General features: G+C 37.5%; 2 long non-coding RNA genes across 2 annotated transcripts; both read left to right on the forward strand.

Annotated features, from left to right (window-relative positions):
• Positions 1–342: 342 nt before the first annotated feature.
• On the forward strand, positions 343–2,089 carry LOC122017245. The gene is made up of 2 exons (XR_006121295.1): positions 343–559; positions 1,890–2,089. It is a non-coding gene; the product is annotated as an uncharacterized LOC122017245 (long non-coding RNA).
• A 1,288-nt stretch (positions 2,090–3,377) lies between these two features.
• Positions 3,378–5,160, forward strand: LOC122017126. Its single transcript, XR_006121275.1, has 2 exons — positions 3,378–3,630; positions 4,961–5,160. It is a non-coding gene; the product is annotated as an uncharacterized LOC122017126 (long non-coding RNA).
• Positions 5,161–15,906: the final 10,746 nt, after the last annotated feature.

A 15,906-nucleotide genomic window follows, 5' to 3' on the forward strand; every position in this document is an offset into this window, starting at 1 on the left:
TAAGAAGGAAAATGAATTGAAGAAGCTGGGTTTCGAACCGAGCTCCTCGGCCCAAGCAAAATTCGGCCCGACCAACCGAGTTGTGCTCGATTTGTTATCTAGATATGAGAACAAATTTATATAAGGTATAGTTAGGAACATTTAAAATAAAAGAGGAAGAAAAAGGCTCGGCTGAGGATTTGAACCCATGACCTGGGGTTCGGCGAAAACACAACCAACCAACGGTTCTGCGAGTATTTCATGAAAAGGTAAGGAGCGAAATATTCTTAAGCCATAACAGAATACCCTCGATTATAAAAAGGGATAAGTTAAGAGAGAAAGGGATTGGCTCACGAAACCCTTTCTCCCTCTTGTGCGCACGACGGCTCTCGGGCGAAGAAGGCGGCGGAGCTAGGGTTCTCTCCCTCCGGCGGCCGGCGAAGGCTTTTTCCGGCCGGTCTTCACCGTACGTGACCACCTCGATGAGGAGAGCTCAGAAACACAAAGAAGCCGCCGAAACTCAAGCTTCTCCGCGAACCCTAGAGCCTCCCTCTTTTCGGTTGTGAGTTCAAGGAGCAAGGTAAGTTGCTACTCACCTGCAGTAGGATAGCTTCGAGGTTTATTCGTTGTTCCTCTTCTTGTTTTTGAAGCATGTTATTATGGAAGTTTGCTTTTCTTAAGTTGCTGCTGTGAGGAATTTGTGAATTGGCTAAGGAATTAGGTTTTTATTTCCTTTTAGCTTTTAAGATCATGCTGTAAGAAAAGAGGTTGCTAGGGTTATGGTTTCTTTTGAGGTTTCGGGTCCTGTTCTTTCTTTAATTCCGTTTAGTTCTTGATTGCTCTTGGTGGATTATGGATATTTTGTATGCTCTGCATCATTTTAAGTCCTGTTAGTAAGGCATGGATTTCTGGGTTACCAGTCCTGTTTCTTCTTCTAAATAGCTTGGGTTCAGAACCAAGATCGTGATGTTTTTGGTAGGTTTGTGTTGTTCCGTTCTGGCTTATGAAGTTCTTAAGCTTTGATTGAGGATGCTTGTAACTGTAGTAACAGTATAGATTAGATTAGAATGGTGTAGACTCATGTTGCACAGGTGTTTGATTAAATTCCGATATGGTCCAGATCATGATAAGTATTGTATGTGCAGATTTCTTTTGTATTCTATGCCTGATTATGTGTTACACAGTTAGTTTCATTCATAGATGCATACGAAAGATACCCTAATAGTATTTTGGGTTTAAGAAAAGTATAAGAAAGATAAGAAAAGAAAGAAAAGACCAAGATAGGTTCTGGGATGGTGGTATGATCCGGGGACCTAAGCCCGGTGAGCGCGCCAGAATCAACTAAGATATGTTCTGGGATGGTGGTATGATCCGGGGACCTAAGCCCGGTGAGCGCGCCAGAATCAGCTAAGATATGTTCTGGGATGGTGGTATGATCCGGGGACCTAAGCCCGGTGAGCGCGCCAGAATCAACCAAGATATGTTCTGGGATGGTGGTATGATCCGGGGACCTAAGCCCGGTGAGCGCGCCAGAATAAAGGGGGACTCCGGTCCTAAGTTCGGACCCCTACCAACCTAGCGCTAGGGTAGTTGTCTGATCAACAACTTATGTTAAGGTATTGCTAAGTGTAACTAGATCACCACAATAGTAGGTTTATAAGTACGCATACAAGTATGTTCAAGTCATGTTCATGATTATGCCTATGTTTATGTTTATGTTGCACTAGCTCTACATGTTTAGCATTTCAGCATGTCCTGTTTCTTTTAGTAGTAGATGAACATGAGTAGTCTTCAGTAAGTAATCAGTTAGATCATGTTATGGATGTATGTACATGCATATCGAGATTTTGTGAGTTAGATAGCGCTTACTAAGCAATTTTGCTTATAGATACTATTTCCTCTTACTGCAGATCAAAGAAAGGAAAAGCTATAGGAAAGGAAGGCGACAAGGAGATGCAAGAGAAGTGTGTGATGTCTGGACTATGGAGAGATCTGGGAATTGCTAAGAATTTATTAAGATTGCTTCCGCTAAATTGTTAAGAGAACTTAGAACTTGTACTTGTAAATCTTTGGTTCGTTTTATCGTGCATTGCTAGAGTTGCTTCTTTTAGTATCATGATTTCTTTTGTTTTTGACATATATAAACTGCGTGGTGTTTGATGCATGTTCCAGCCGCCTGTGGCTGAAGTATACTATGTATGTATTAATGTTTATGGTCACCGGTACAGGGGAGATTCTGTCGAAATTTTTCGGTAGGGTTTCCTTGTGATTTTAATCATACCGGTTAAGTAGAATTAGTAGTTAAGTAACGGTCACTCTTAGGTAGTAGTAGTAGTAAGAAGGGTGGTCGTTACAGTTGGTATCAGAGCAGTTCCCATTCTCCAGCATCACACATCAGCATCATCCTTGCCGTCTTCAAGTAAGAAAGTATTTAATTTTCTTTTATACTTTCTTTATCATTTGCAGTATAAAGTATCTGCTTATATGTGCTTAGGAAAGAAGAAAATTCATGTTTTAATTTTCTATGTTTTGATACATATGCTTAGAAAGAATAGAGACAATTTTAGTTTTGTTTCTCTTATGTTTATATACATAAGTATGTTTAGAAAGGATAGGGAAGATATCAAGTCTTCCAAAGACCATTAATGGATACGATGCAAGATGAATAATAGAGGATCATGAAGTTAAGAGATTAAGACACAAAGAAGTACCACTAAGTAAAGGATAGTATAAGATAGAAATATCCAGGATTAGTCTAAGTTCGAGGACGAACTTTTTATAAGGTAGGGAGGATTGTAACACCCCAAATTTTATGATTTGGACTCCTAAAAGACGTTATTAAAATCTAGAAATACTTTAGAAAAATTCTAGAGATTTTTAGAAATTTTTAGAGTATTTTTATGAAATTTTGGAGGTCGTTTGGTATTTTTACCAAAAGAAAGAATTTGTGACAAAAAAATGTTGAAGCCGGGTTTTGAACCCAAGACCCCGGACCTGAATCCGGACTTAGCCAACCAACTGGTCTGGAAACGTTTTGTTAATAATATATGAGATAAAGTGTATATGATGTAGAACATGGTAATGGAGAATAATAAGAAGGAAAATGAATTGAAGAAGCTGGGTTTCGAACCGAGCTCCTCGGCCCAAGCAAAACTCGGCCCGACCAACCGAGCTGTGCTCGATTTGTTATCTAGATATGAGAACAAATTTATATAAGGTATAGTTAGGAACATTTAAAATAAAAGAGGAAGAAAAAGGCTCGGCTGAGGATTTGAACCCATGACCTGGGGTTCGGCGAAAACACAACCAACCAACGGTTCTGCGAGTATTTCGTGAAAAGGTAAGGAGCGAAATATTCTTAAGCCATAACAGAATACCCTCGGTTATAAAAAGGGATAAGTTAAGAGAGAAAGGGATTGGCTCACGAAACCCTTTCTCCCTCTTGTGCGCGCGACGGCTCTCGGGCGAAGAAGGCGGCGGAGCTAGGGTTCTCTCCCTCCGGCGGCCGGCGAAGGCTTTTTCCGGCCGGTCTTCACCGTACGTGACCACCTCGATGAGGAGAGCTCAGAAACACAAAGAAGCCGCCGAAACTCAAGCTTCTCCGCGAACCCTAGAGCCTCCCTCTTTTCGGTTGTGAGTTCAAGGAGCAAGGTAAGTTGCTACTCACCTGCAGTAGGATAGCTTCGAGGTTTATTCGTTGTTCCTCTTCTTGTTTTCGAAGCATGTTATTATGGAAGTTTGCTTTTCTTAAGTTGCTGCTGTGAGGAATTTGTGAATTGGCTAAGGAATTAGGTTTTTATTTCCTTTTAGCTTTTAAGATCATGCTGTAAGAAAAGAGGTTGCTAGGGTTATGGTTTCTTTTGAGGTTTCGGGTCCTGTTCTTTCTTTAATTCCGTTTAGTTCTTGATTGCTCTTGGTGGATTATGGATATTTTGTATGCTCTGCATCATTTTAAGTCCTGTTAGTAAGGCATGGATTTCTGGGTTACCAGTCCTGTTTCTTCTTCTAAATAGCTTGGGTTCAGAACCAAGATCGTGATGTTTTTGGTAGGTTTGTGTTGTTCCGTTCTGGCTTATGAAGTTCTTAAGCTTTGATTGAGGATGCTTGTAACTGTAGTAACAGTATAGATTAGATTAGAATGGTGTAGACTCATGTTGCACAGGTGTTTGATTAAATTCCGATATGGTCCAGATCATGATAAGTATTGTATGTGCAGATTTCTTTTGTATTCTATGCCTGATTATGTGTTACACAGTTAGTTTCATTCATAGATGCATACGAAAGATACCCTAATAGTATTTTGGGTTTAAGAAAAGTATAAGAAAGATAAGAAAAGAAAGAAAAGACCAAGATAGGTTCTGGGATGGTGGTATGATCCGGGGACCTAAGCCCGGTGAGCGCGCCAGAATCAACTAAGATATGTTCTGGGATGGTGGTATGATCCGGGGACCTAAGCCCGGTGAGCGCGCCAGAATCAGCTAAGATATGTTCTGGGATGGTGGTATGATCCGGGGACCTAAGCCCGGTGAGCGCGCCAGAATCAACTAAGATATGTTCTGGGATGGTGGTATGATCTGGGGACCTAAGCCCGGTGAGCGCGCCAGAATAAAGGGGGGCTCCAGTCCTAAGTTCGGACCCCTACCAACCTAGCGCTAGGGTAGTTGTCTGATCAACAACTTATGTTAAGGTATTGCTAAGTGTAACTAGATCACCACAATAGTAGGTTTATAAGTACGCATACAAGTATGTTCAAGTCATGTTCATGATTATGCCTATGTTTATGTTTATGTTGCACTAGCTCTACATGTTTAGCATTTCAGCATGTCCTGTTTCTTTTAGTAGTAGATGAACATGAGTAGTCTTCAGTAAGTAATCAGTTAGATCATGTTATGGATGTATGTACATGCATATCGAGATTTTGTGAGTTAGATAGCGCTTACTAAGCAATTTTGCTTATAGATACTATTTCCTCTTACTGCAGATCAAAGAAAGGAAAAGCTATAGGAAAGGAAGGCGACAAGGAGATGCAAGAGAAGTGTGTGATGTCTGGACTATGGAGAGATCTGGGAATTGCTAAGAATTTATTAAGATTGCTTCCGCTAAATTGTTAAGAGAACTTAGAACTTGTACTTGTAAATCTTTGGTTCGTTTTATCGTGCATTGCTAGAGTTGCTTCTTTTAGTATCATGATTTCTTTTGTTTTTGACATATATAAACTACGTGGTGTTTAATGCATGTTCCAGCCGCCTGTGGCTGAAGTATACTATGTATGTATTAATGTTTATGGTCACCGGTACAGGGGAGATTCTGTCGAAATTTTTCGGTAGGGTTTCCTTGTGATTTTAATCATACCGGTTAAGTAGAATTAGTAGTTAAGTAACGGTCACTCTTAGATAGTAGTAGTAGTAAGAAGGGTGGTCGTTACAGTTGGTATCAGAGCAGTTCCCATTCACCAGCATCACACATCAGCATCATCCTTGCCGTCTTCAAGTAAGAAAGTATTTAATTTTCTTTTATACTTTCTTTATCATTTGCAGTATAAAGTATCTGCTTATATGTGCTTAGGAAAGAAGAAAATTCATGTTTTAATTTTCTATGTTTTGATACATATGCTTAGAAAGAATAGAGACAATTTTAGTTTTGTTTCTCTTATGTTTATATACATAAGTATGTTTAGAAAGGATAGGGAAGATATCAAGTCTTCCAAAGACCATTAATGGATACGATGCGAGATGAATAATAGAGGATCGTGAAGTTAAGAGATTAAGACACAAAGAAGTACCACTAAGTAAAGGATAGTATAAGATAGAAATATCCAGGATTAGTCTAAGTTCGAGGACGAAATTTTTATAAGGTAGGGAGGATTGTAACACCCCAAATTTTATGATTTGGACTCCTAAAAGACCTTATTAAAATCTAGAAATACTTTAGAAAAATTCTAGAGATTTTTAGAAATTTTTAGAGTATTTTTATGAAATTTTTGGAGGTCGTTTGGTATTTTTACCAAAAGAAAGAAGTTGTGACAAAAAAATGTTGAAGCCGGGTTTTGAACCCAAGACCCCGGACCTGAATCCGGACTTAGCCAACCAACTGGTCTGGAAACGTTTTGTTAATAATATATGAGATAAAGTGTATATGATGTAGAACATGGTAATGGAGAATAATAAGAAGGAAAATGAATTGAAGAAGCTGGGTTTCGAACCGAGCTCCTCGGCCCAAGCAAAACTCGGCCCGACCAACCGAGCTGTGCTCGATTTGTTATCTAGATATGAGAACAAATTTATATAAGGTATAGTTAGGAACATTTAAAATAAAAGAGGAAGAAAAAGGCTCGGCTGAGGATTTGAACCCATGACCTGGGGTTCGGCGAAAACACAACCAACCAACGGTTCTGCGAGTATTTCGTGAAAAGGTAAGGAGCGAAATATTCTTAAGCCATAACAGAATACCCTCGGTTATAAAATGGGATAAGTTAAGAGAGAAAGGGATTGGCTCACGAAACCCTTTCTCCCTCTTGTGCGCGCGACGGCTCTCGGGCGAAGAAGGCGGCGGAGCTAGGGTTCTCTCCCTCCGGCGGCCGGCGAAGGCTTTTTCCGGCCGGTCTTCACCGTACGTGACCACCTCGATGAGGAGAGCTCAGAAACACAAAGAAGCCGCCGAAACTCAAGCTTCTCCGCGAACCCTAGAGCCTCCCTCTTTTCGGTTGTGAGTTCAAGGAGCAAGGTAAGTTGCTACTCACCTGCAGTAGGATAGCTTCGAGGTTTATTCGTTGTTCCTCTTCTTGTTTTCGAAGCATGTTATTATGGAAGTTTGCTTTTCTTAAGTTGCTGCTGTGAGGAATTTGTGAATTGGCTAAGGAATTAGGTTTTTATTTCCTTTTAGCTTTTAAGATCATGCTGTAAGAAAAGAGGTTGCTAGGGTTATGGTTTCTTTTGAGGTTTCGGGTCCTGTTCTTTCTTTAATTCCGTTTAGTTCTTGATTGCTCTTGGTGGATTATGGATATTTTGTATGCTCTGCATCATTTTAAGTCCTGTTAGTAAGGCATGGATTTCTGGGTTACCAGTCCTGTTTCTTCTTCTAAATAGCTTGGGTTCAGAACCAAGATCGTGATGTTTTTGGTAGGTTTGTGTTGTTCCGTTCTGGCTTATGAAGTTCTTAAGCTTTGATTGAGGATGCTTGTAACTGTAGTAACAGTATAGATTAGATTAGAATGGTGTAGACTCATGTTGCACAGGTGTTTGATTAAATTCCGATATGGTCCAGATCATGATAAGTATTGTATGTGCAGATTTCTTTTGTATTCTATGCCTGATTATGTGTTACACAGTTAGTTTCATTCATAGATGCATACGAAAGATACCCTAATAGTATTTTGGGTTTAAGAAAAGTATAAGAAAGATAAGAAAAGAAAGAAAAGACCAAGATAGGTTCTGGGATGGTGGTATGATCCGGGGACCTAAGCCCGGTGAGCGCGCCAGAATCAACTAAGATATGTTCTGGGATGGTGGTATGATCCGGGGACCTAAGCCCGGTGAGCGCGCCAGAATCAACTAAGATATGTTCTGGGATGGTGGTATGATCCGGGGACCTAAGCCCGGTGAGCGCGCCAGAATCAGCTAAGATATGTTCTTGGATGGTGGTATGATCCGGGGACCTAAGCCCGGTGAGCGCGCCAGAATCAACTAAGATATGTTCTGAGATGGTGGTATGATCTGGGGACCTAAGCCCGGTGAGCGCGCTAGAATAAAGGGGGGCTCCAGTCCTAAGTTCGGACCCCTACCAACCTAGCGCTAGGGTAGTTGTCTGATCAACAACTTATGTTAAGGTATTGCTAAGTGTAACTAGATCACCACAATAGTAGGTTTATAAGTACGCATACAAGTATGTTCAAGTCATGTTCATGATTATGCCTATGTTTATGTTTATGTTGCACTAGCTCTACATGTTTAGCATTTCAGCATGTCCTATTTCTTTTAGTAGTAGATGAACATGAGTAGTCTTCAGTAAGTAATCAGTTAGATCATGTTATGGATGTATGTACATGCATATCGAGATTTTGTGAGTTAGATAGCGCTTACTAAGCAATTTTGCTTATAGATACTATTTCCTCTTACTGCAGATCAAAGAAAGGAAAAGCTATAGGAAAGGAAGACGACAAGGAGATGCAAGAGAAGTGTGTGATGTCTGGACTATGGAGAGATCTGGGAATTGCTAAGAATTTATTAAGATTGCTTCCGCTAAATTGTTAAGAGAACTTAGAACTTGTACTTGTAAATCTTTGGTTCGTTTTATCGTGCATTGCTAGAGTTGCTTCTTTTAGTATCATGATTTCTTTGTTTTTTGACATATATAAACTGCGTGGTGTTTGATGCATGTTCCAGCCGCCTGTGGCTGAAGTATACTATGTATGTATTAATGTTTATGGTCACCGGTACAGGGGAGATTCTGTCAAAATTTTTCGGTAGGGTTTCCTTGTGATTTTAATCATACCGGTTAAGTAGAATTAGTAGTTAAGTAACGGTCACTCTTAGGTAGTAGTAGTAGTAAGAAGGGTGGTCGTTACACCAGTGTCTTGAACCAAGCCTGGGCTTCCCAGGGCTCAGTCGTGCCTGAGAAACTTTCTGGCTTCAACTTCAGCCACTATATCAGGTATGCTTCTTGTTTTCTAGGTGCTATGGGGACTTCCAGGGCGGCTGGTGGAACCTCAGTCACCACTGGAGTCTCCACATTAATAGTTGGAGGAGTGGGAGGGACTGTCTGCTGATTAGTTATCAGATTGATAATCACTTGTTGCTGCTCTGCCACTTGTCTCTGGAGTTGAGCAACAACTTCAGAGAGATTTGGTTCAGTTGCTTTGGGCTCTTCGTTCTCCTGTGCTTGGTCCTCAGTACAAGTGGTACGGGGACGTCCTTTTCTTGACATCTAGTCATGTAGAGGGAGAAAACCTGAAATTGTCTCTATACTCTCTAGACATATATATATATATATAATATAGAAAGACAAACAAGAACTTTTATCTAGCTTAAGCACATATAAGCAAATATTTCTAAGGATTTCTCTATACTACAAATAATAAGGAAATATATACTAAATGAAAGAATTTAAGTACTTTCTTACTTGAAGACGGCAAGGCTGATGTTTATGTGTGTGTGATGCTGGAGAATGGGAAACTGCTCTGATACCAACTTGTAACGACCCCACCCTCCTCCCTACTAGTCTGTGAGGGTGGGACGCTACTGGACTACTAACTTTACTTAACTAGTGTTCCTCACATGTAAATATCAATACTTAAAACTCTCAAAAACTCAAAGGATACAATAAGTAACAGCTGAAAACATAAATAACTCATCTCAACATTCTACTCAATCATTTGTTCTCAACCAAAACTATATATATTAATCTGAACATGCTAAAACTATATACTAAACTGAATATGCATGAAACAATAATACAACTCAGATATCGGAACTAATATGCATAGCAAATAAAAGGGAGAATTCTAAAACTTAAAATATTTAATGAACAAATCCAGCAACATGAAAGAATAATCCCAACAGTCTAAATACAAAATCTTAATGAATTCTTAAGCTAAATCCCAAGGCTTCCATAGTCCAGACATCACACATCCATCCACACCTCCTTGTCGCCTTCCTTCACTGTACCTTTCCTTTCCCTTTATCTGCAGTAAGAGGAAAATGCAACTATAAGCAGAATGCTTAGTAAGACTATCTAACTCACAAAACTCGGATATGTATATGAACAGGAAGAAATCTAAGAACTGAATGCTTTAAAAGAAACACTACTCATGCTCATCTAATAGCAAAGGAATCAAACATACTGAAATGCTAAACATGTAAAGCTGCTCAACTAATAGCAAATAACAGTAAGAACAATCTAAACAACATGCTAGCATAAAAGAAAACTAAACTTGCTGATCTTTAAACTTATGTGAAGCTGATTTCTCTTGTTCAAAACTTATACTTTTATACTTCCAAATAATAATCTCTTGGGCTCAGGCTTAGTACCATTGCGCGCTCCCTAATAGACACTGAGGTAGTGAGCCACCAGTTCTACGAGGGTAAAGACCTTGGTTTTACCAGGGCCAAGACCTCAGAATTGGTCACCTGGATTTGTTTAACGACAACCTCAAAAGTCGGGTACTAGCCTCTTCAAGTAAAATACTTGTTATTTATTAATACCTCTAATAAGGAGAATGCCTCGGCAATTAACAGTAAGCTTAAACATTGTTCGTATTCATTGTATATATATATAGTAAGCTAAAACTAAATGCTTGATCACATGCTGTTCATGTCCAACAAGTTCCATAGGAAATCAAAATCTGCAAAAAGGTCTAAAGCTGGTATAGGATTAATGGGTAGTTCTTGTTCAGATTTAACAGGAATTCTGCAGCTGAAACACTGGATTCAAAACTGCATGTATAACAAAATTTACTACACAAACTGAACTGCTAAACCACATGCCAATCTAAAACTACATGTATAAAAACTAATAATAAAAGATCTAATAACAAAAGGGGTTTAACAGCATGTTAATCAACTGATATCAAAAAGGATCTAACTAAGCCACGGAAATCCTATAGAAACTCCCAAAACTAAGGTTGTTCACGCCCATTGTACAGCACAAACAAACAACACAACAACTCCAAATCACACAGTAAGGAAGAAACTAAACTGCATGCTCAAAATAACTGAACTTCACAGCAACTCCAATCAAACAGTAAGGAATAAACTAAACCACATGCTCAAAATTAATCTAACCCATTCTATGTTCATTGCCTAGCAACAAAATTCGAAACTTGCAAGGCTCTATATGAACCGACCATGACAATTAAGGTAACAAAGGGAAAAACCTTTACCAAAGTCTATAACGCTAATTATAAGGGTTGAAGAAGTCTAAACCACATGCTTAATCTATACAATTCATATCCTTTCTTTGATATTCAAGGAAGCAAGCTCAAGAACAACTCTCCTTGCGGCATACTTCAAAAAAAACAAGAAGAAACAAGAATTCGAGATCTACTCTTACTGCAGGTGAGAAGCACTTACATTGTTCTTGGACTTACAACCGAAATCGCTTCTAGGGTTTCGGAGATTTGCAAGTTCCGGCCTCTTCTTCGTGCCTACAGGTTTTCCTCGACGAGAGGATCGTGAGGGTGTGAAAAACTCTCGGAATCGAACCTTGGCCGGCCACCGAAGAGGAACCCTAGTTCTGGCTTTGTTTCCGCCCGAGTAGGGACGCCGTCGCACGCGAGGGAGAAGAGAAAGGGTTAGGTCACGAAAAATAACTCCAATTCCTCTCTTAATACCTCTATATTTCTGTTATCTATTACCACATAAATATATTTCCGCCCTCTATTTGATCAACACGGCCCTGCTGGGTTTCTGGTCATCCGAAACAACTTAAGGTTTTGCTTAACCAGAGGTCTCCGGTTCAAACCTCGGCTCAACCTCTTTATTTTTTTGTAACTTATTTCTTTTGGTAAAAATACTAAATGAAATCCGAAAATTGCATAAAAATACTCTAAAAATTTTTAAATATCTCTAGAATATTTCTAAAGTATTTTTAAATATTTTTAAGTACTATTAGGACTCGTAATGAGGAAATTTGGGTTGTTACACAGTATCTAGTTCACCTGACCTATTAGGGCTTCCGTTACCTACTATCTGATCCACTTGACATACTAGGACTTTTCTATTAAGTCTTGCACACTTAACAAAGATATCATATCACACAAGTTTAATTTTAAACTTTTGTCAATATCAAGACATATGTTCAATTATTTAGTATTTTTTGCACCAATAATATTTTCCTTTTTGACATCTAATAACCTAGTTTAAATTTAAAACATGCACAATCAAATTTTTAAATATTTTCAAAACTTCCCCTAAATTTTAAAATAGTAGGCCAAAGCCAAATATTTTCAAACGGTAAACTTTTCAAAAAAAAAATAAATCACACAACACATTTTTTTCACACTTGAAATTCATATTCTTTCCCTTTGACACACATCAAAATGGAAAAATAGGTTTACAAATATTAAGTTTTGAAATATTCTTTGATACCAAAAATATTCTTAGATTTCAAAATACATTTTGAAATAGCATTGCAAAGTATAATCCTTAATTTTTACAAATAATTTCCAAATAATATTCAAAATAAGTCTTATGGAAATAATTTTTAAAATATCTTCAAAGATAATTTTCAAAGACTTTTCAAATTAGTTAAAAACATCTCTTAAAAAACACTTTGCAAAATTTTTTAAAATATTTTGTAAATCAGTCAAAATAATTTTTGAAAATAAATAGATATTTGACAAGTAAATAAATAAATAATTGCTAAAAGTAAACAATTAAAAAAAATTGCTTACAAGGTCTGATCAGAATTTAACCATGCTTAAATGATCAGAGATGCTCAATCAGAATATGTTAAGTTTTTCTAAGACTCTAAGCATGCATCTCTGATCAGAATTTAACCATTAAATTTCCAGTTAAGAATATTTTTAAACATTTACATTAAGCAAGAAATGCATAACTAAAACTCCAAGCATATATTAATCATAAGTTCATTAAGCACAAGGTCATACAAACTTATAAACTAACTATGCATAGCTCGAAACAAGCATACCAACAACACTAAGTCAAGCAAACTAATCAAATGACGGTGGAGGCTGCTTGACGATGTGCCAAGCTTGGAGAATGTTGAGCATCTCTTGTTATTGCTGCTCAATCAACTAGATGCGCTCTTGATGATATCACTCAAGTGAGTCGAAGTGTCAGTCTATCCATAGGAATCCCTCCCACATCTCCTGTCGTAGAAGTGTGTATGGATCATCCGGCTGCAGTCGAGTTGCTGGGGCAAACTCTAGAGCAGGTAACTCCAGGAATGGACTCTCTGGATCGATGTTTGTCTCTACCTCCTCGGGCTCCGTGGGTTGCACAACACATTGTAGTCAAGGTTTATAGAGCAAGGTCTCGTCGTCCCTCTTTTCTATACTAGCAATGGACAGTTATTGACATGCCTAGGAGGATAGTATCTCCCATATAACAGTGACAAATGAAATCTAGATACAATGTCACATGGTTATACAAGTATAATAACTTACAGTCTACACAACTAGAATTAAGTACAACCACGCAATTTACTATGCAGCCCACAAGACTGGATCAACAACCACGCAATTGTATATGCAGCCCACACGACTGGAATAGAAAAAAGAATAATAAGCAGCCCACATGCTAGAAACAAATAAACTACAGTTGAAAACATAAGGAAAACCCTTAAACCAAAAGCGACAGCTGCTAGTCAGCTAAGCTTTACACAATAACTATAAAAAATGACAAAAGTAGCCACAAGGCTAACTACCAAGTCCACACCAAAATTATTACAATGCCATGTACATAAAAATCTAAAGAAATGCAAGAAAGCAAAAGCAAAGCAAAGACCGTCCTCAGATGTGATGTGGGACTGACAAACAGGATACTCCAAGAGACTCTGCAACGTTTATAGGTTACCTAAAAAATATAAAACATACAAAGGGGTGGTGAGTCTGGGTGACTCAGCTGATAATGGACATGATACTACATGGTCAATTTTAAACATGGAGATCAAAGGATACAATTTTTGTAGGAAAATAAGAACATGATCATATATGACATAATCAATGCATATAACCATAACTGACATAATCAATGTACATAATCATAACTGACATAACAAATGTACATACTCAATCTGGATCTAACATACAAGGTATAGTGATCAGTAAACTCAATAGGAATCAACAATAGACACTACAACAAAAACCCTCATAGACATCGGTTTTCCACCGGTGTCTATTACATTTTCGACTGATGTCTATGAAGGCGATGTAAAAGGTCTGCCATTTTAGACATCGGGTTAAAACCGGTGCAGTATCACTTAACGACACCGGTGTTCGAATCGGTTATTAACCGGTGTAGTATCACTTAACGACACCGTTTCATCAACGGTGTAAAATCGATGTAATATTATATGTTAATTACACCAGTTTTGACAGCGGTATACGACCGATGTAATATTAGTTAATAACATCGGTTTTGCAGCGGTGGAAAACTGATGTAATATCGATATTTTTCACAAATTTGATTTCCGAAACAATGAAAAACCGACAGTAACAAAAAAAAATACACAAATATTCACAAATTACACAAATATTCATAAATTACACAAATATTCTTCATTCAACAGTATCCATAAAATACATAAATATTCACAAATTACATAAATAATCTTCTTACAACAGTATCCATAAAATACACAAACATTCTTTTTACATCAAAAGCTAATAGATATCAGAATCATTAAGGTAGAACATTCTTTTAACAATACATCAAGGTAGAACCGCACTTCAAATGTAATCTAGCATGCATTCAGCCCACTCGAACCGCACTTCATCAATTTCAACTCTGAAGTACTTGAGATTTGTAAACTGTAAAAACACATAAATAATATATTAGTAAACCAAGATAAAAAATCATAGTTGAAAAAGTAGTAAGAGCACCAGGTAACAAGATGACTAATTTGAATGCTTAAAAAGAGACACATTCATCATTTATCTCAACCACATCATATAGTGATAGATTTATCATTCCTGGGAACTTAATATATTCCAAACCAGAAATTATTGCAACAAAGTTTTCTCATAGTTGCAATTTAATTAATCAGTACTTGATGGAGGTTCAATCTTTTCATATTTAGAATATCATTCAAACATCCTGGTGTAGCAATAATGATATCAGCTCCACGATTCAACTCTCTTAACTAGGGTCCTTTTTAATTAATCAGTACTTGAGAAGTGCCAATGAACGTATTCTTGGTACTTCTTTTTGAAAATAGAAAAAAGAGATTTCCAACCTCTCATTAGAAAGTCCTGCCAACTATAATGATATGACTAAAGATTTTATGTTTTTGTGAAACATGAGTAAAAGAGGGTGGAATTGGAATAACACTTGTTTAATTATGCACAAACAGCTAAGAATTTTGAATTTAAGTAATAGCAATAAAGTTAAACTAGATAACTTGGACAACGTATGATTTGAACATATCAGAAACAATTCAAAGAAATATCAATCAATCAAAAAAAATTAAACCAGTAAAAATCTAGCAAATATGTGCATAATTTTGTAACATAGATAATGAAAGACATTATAACTAGGGAGTCAAAGCTTACCAAAAATTACCATCATTCTTGTTGAGAATTAATGACAGACAACTCTTCTTCATACTCCATTGCGTGTAATGAGCATTCCCTTTCAATTAATAAATATTCTTGAAAAATATATGCCCAGTTAATTTCTTTTGTCGCATGTTTTGTTGGGGAGCTGGCAATGATACTCAAGAACAGTTCAAATCAATTTTCACGGTGTAGAACTCAAACTATGATGATTTGTTCATTCACGTAGAATGCGGAGGGTAATACCTGTAACTGGTGATGACTAAACAAATGAAGGATTCCATATTCCGAAGAAGCAACTAATTCTACAAGTGCATCACGATGATCTTTTAAATTGCCCATTTTAGCAAGAGAAACTGACACCTATTGGTGAACAAAAAAGGACCAATAAAGATTTGTAACACCATGGTGTATGCCAAGAAACACAGATAGCACAGAAATAAAAAAGTATCGAGGTTGAGATTCTAATTAACCTGCATACAACGAAGAATAATTTTCTTGTTAACCTGTATAGCACAAGCTTTCACAGCAGACAACACACACCATGCTCTCTGAACAACGCAGTAGTATCATTCTGTATCACTGTAATGAGTTTGAATTCAGAGTTCATCCATCCTTTTCCACCTTGAAAACAGAAAAGAACTATGCACATCATTATTTTTGGGAGTAATACATTTTTGCTTCTCACTCTACAG

Source organism: Zingiber officinale, chromosome 8B (assembly GCF_018446385.1).
Source record: "Zingiber officinale cultivar Zhangliang chromosome 8B, Zo_v1.1, whole genome shotgun sequence".
NCBI classification, from domain to species: Eukaryota; Viridiplantae; Streptophyta; class Magnoliopsida; order Zingiberales; family Zingiberaceae; genus Zingiber; species Zingiber officinale.